This window comes from Sapajus apella, unplaced genomic scaffold (genome assembly GCF_009761245.1).
Source record: "Sapajus apella isolate SASKATOON/1434 unplaced genomic scaffold, GSC_monkey_1.0 scaffold31, whole genome shotgun sequence".
Taxonomy (NCBI): Eukaryota; Metazoa; Chordata; class Mammalia; order Primates; family Cebidae; genus Sapajus; species Sapajus apella.
In genome coordinates, this window is record NW_022436971.1 from 15448059 (window position 1) to 15451619 (window position 3561).

At 49.6% G+C, this 3561-nt stretch overlaps 1 non-coding gene across 1 annotated transcript; it reads left to right on the forward strand.

Annotated features, from left to right (window-relative positions):
* The first annotated feature begins 3440 nt into the window (after positions 1-3440).
* Positions 3441-3561, forward strand: LOC116562163. The gene has a single exon (XR_004273811.1). It is a non-coding gene; the product is annotated as a small nucleolar RNA SNORA26 (small nucleolar RNA).

A 3561-nucleotide genomic window follows, 5' to 3' on the forward strand; every position in this document is an offset into this window, starting at 1 on the left:
GGTCTCGATCTCTTGACCTCGTGATCGAGACCATCCTGGTCAACATGGTGAAACCCTGTCTCTACTAAAAATACAAAAAATTAGCTGGGCATGGTGGCGCGTGCCTGTAATCCCAGCTACTCAGGAGGCTGAGGCAGGAGAATTGCCTGAACCCAGGAGGCGGAGGTTGCGGTGAGCCGAGATCGCGCCATTGCACCCCAGCCTGGGTAACAAGAGTGAAACTCTGTCTCAAAAAAAAAAAAAAAGGAAGCAGTTCAAAAGCTTCGTCTGCTGTGATGTCCCCAGGCAGAGGTGCTTGCCCCAGGACTTTGTGTGTGAGCTCTATCTGATTTATCCCTCTGGACTGCAGTTATTTGTTCACCCTGTTATCTCCCCAGCCAACGTACAGGTTTTTTGAGGGCAAGGTTGGTCTATGTCATGTTCATCGCCCCCCCAATGCTTAGCACAATGCCTGAGTCTAGCAGGGCCACAAGTGTTTACTGGATACAGACAAGATGTTCCCTAGACTTTCGATTCCATCTCCATTTGCTAAAGGCATCCCTATCCCCACGCTCAGCACGGGGCCTCCCATGCAGCTGGTGCACAGTCAGTGCATATGAACTAGCTGACAGGTTAATCAGAGGAAGATCGGATCAAGGAAGTACCTTACTTAAGCTCTCCTCTCCCCACCCAGCGTTCTGAAACATGCAGCTAGAGGTGAGAGAGGGGCCCGCTGCGAGCTGAGCTTTGTAGCTAAGACCTGAGTGGTGTTACTTGGACTGCTGGAGTACAGAAGAGCAGGATGGCCTGGTTACCATGGCAACCCAAGCTTGCTCTAGGGCAGCTGGTGTTCAGATCTCATTTGGACTTCGAGATGCAGTGGAGAGCCTGATATAACGATGGTTCAGATGCCATGCAAATCCAAATAATCCCCTCACGCATTTGGCCGCTAGAGGCAGGCATGTGGGTGCCAGGTTATATGAACTGCAAGCTGGACTGTGATCATTTTAGGAATGGGAGATGCTGATTCAGCTCCAGTCTGGGAGAGAGTTCCCTCGAGGACAGGGGCACATGCTTTACAGGTGCCACTGAGGCCATTTGTGCCACTGTCTGCTGATCTATTAGCGTCAGTGGCTTGCTGGTGATGCAAGGCACAGCTGGGAGCCAGAATCCTGGACTCAGGTTAAGGAAGGTGTCAGGAGAGCACCTGGAGGGGGACCCCAAGGCTCCCCCACAGATTACCTGTGTGATTATGGGTGAGTATCTTGGGCTCCCCAAGACTCCACGCCCTGTCCATCAAGTGGAGGACCACAGAATCTACCCCATAATGCTGCTGAGGGAACTTCGGAGCCTCACAGGGTGCCCAGCACACCACAGCCCTCAACAAAGGATTGCTCTGGAACATGTGCTGGGTCACCTTGGAAGAGTCACCACCTTCTTCAGGACTCTGTTCCCAGAGCACATATTATCCAGGGTTCCTTCCACTGCTGACGCCAAAACTCCGGGTGTTTGCTGTGTGCTCATCCAGTACCCTTGTGGTGCCACACAGGCCACGTGCCCCACGCACCCAAAGACTTCCTGGGGGCAGGGGGAGCCTCCCTTCACTTTTGGATTTCATTTCACTTTCTTCAAAATGCAGGGTGCTTTTTAGAAACCAGATTGCTCGGCCTCATGTCTGTAATCCCAGCACTGCCCAAGGCAGACAGATCACCTGAGGTCAGGAGGTCGAGACCAGCCTGGCCAACATGGTAAAACCTCATCTCTACAAAAATTAGTCGGGCATGATGGCGGGTGCCTGTAATCCCAGCTGCCCAGAGGCTGAGGTGGGAGAATGGCTTGAACGCAGGGGACTGAGCTTGCTATCGCAGTCTAGCCTGGGTGACAGAGCAAGACTCTGTCTCAAAAAACAAAAAGCCGGGCTCACACCTGTAATCCCAGCACTTTGGGAGGCCACAGTGGGTGGATTGCCTGAGGTCAGGAGTTTGAGACAAGCCTGACCAAGTGATGAAACCCTGTCTCTGCTAAAAATACAAAATCAGCCGGCCGTGGTGGCACACGCCTGTAATCCCAGCTACTTGGGAGGCTAAGGCAGGAGAATCGCTTGAACCCAGGAGGTGGAGGCTGCAGTGAGCCGAGATTGTACCACTGCATTCCAGCCTGGGCAACAGATTGAGACTCCGTCTCAAAAAAAAAAAAGAGAAAAGAAATCAGATTGCTCTTTTCCTCACTGTAGCAGTAAGCTTAGTCCATGTGGGAAATGGCACCGTCTCTTGCTGTCCTGCCCTTGCCTGGCACACTGACCTCCTTGAAAGTCCTGAGACCTTAGTACCTCAGCAGGCTCCCCTCAGTACCTTCCCTTCTCATTTCTCCTCTGCTTGAAGACATTCCTACTTCTTTCTTTCTTTTTTTGAGACAGGGTCTCGTGCTGTTGCCCAGGCTGGAGTGCAGTGATATGATCACAGTCCACTGCAGCCTCCACCCTCTCGGCTCAAGGGATCCTCCCACCTCAGCCTCATGAGTAGCTGGGACTACAGGTGTGCATTACCAGGCCTGGGTATTTTTTTTTAATTATTATTTTGTAGAGACATTATGTCTTACTAGGTTAACTAAGCTGGTCTTGAACTCCTGGGCTCAAGCAATCCTCCTGCCTTGGCCTCCCAAAGTGCTGGATTCCAGGCGTGAGCCCCTGTGCCCAGCTGTTCCTTTGTATTTTGAACCTGTTATTACATGTTTCTCTTGTTACTTTAACTATTTAACTCATCTGTCTCTCCCACCCGCCCCTGAGCTTCTCAAGGATAGGGATTATGGATTATTCATGTCTATATCCCCAAATGTATCACATGGTAGGTGCTCTACAAACATTTGTAGAGTTGAATCAAATGGACTATGTGGGGTGTACACTTGTGCAAACAGACTGAGTTTCTTTTCTGATAATTTCATTTTGGTGTAAGTTTGTTTTCAGTTTAAGTAGTCAAAACATTTGGATAGGTATTCTTTTTTCTCAGATAGGTATTCTTGAGTGGACTAAAATTAACTTTTAATTGATTTCTAGTGCCGTTGCTGCAAAACTGAAAATCTAAAAGATTTTTTCCTTTTTTTTTTTGAGACGGAGTCTTGTTCTGTCGCCAGGCTGGAGTTCAGTGGCGAAATCTCAGCTCACTGCAACCTCCGCCTCCTGGGTTCAATTGATTCTTCTGCCTCAGCCTCCCGAGTAGCTGGGATTACAGGTGTGCGCCACCACACCTGACTAATTTTTGTATTTTTAGTAGAAACGGGGTTCCACCATGCTGGCCAGAATAGTCTCGATCTCTTGACCTTGTGATCCGTCTGCCTTTGCTTCCCAAAATAATGGGATTACAGGCGTGAGCCACCGCGCCCAGCCAGATTTTTTCCTTTAATAAGAGTCTGAAGAAGAGAAAGAACAAAGGTGGGGAAATGCTTTTTTATCTACCTCCTTTCCTGTGCCTTTTTAGGGTTAACACAGTGCCTTAAGAGCTAACACAAAAGGGCAAAGTAAGTCTCCATAAAAGCCGGAGAAGACGCTGTGAAGCTCCGTTCGGGATCCTGTCTGGAGTCACAGCT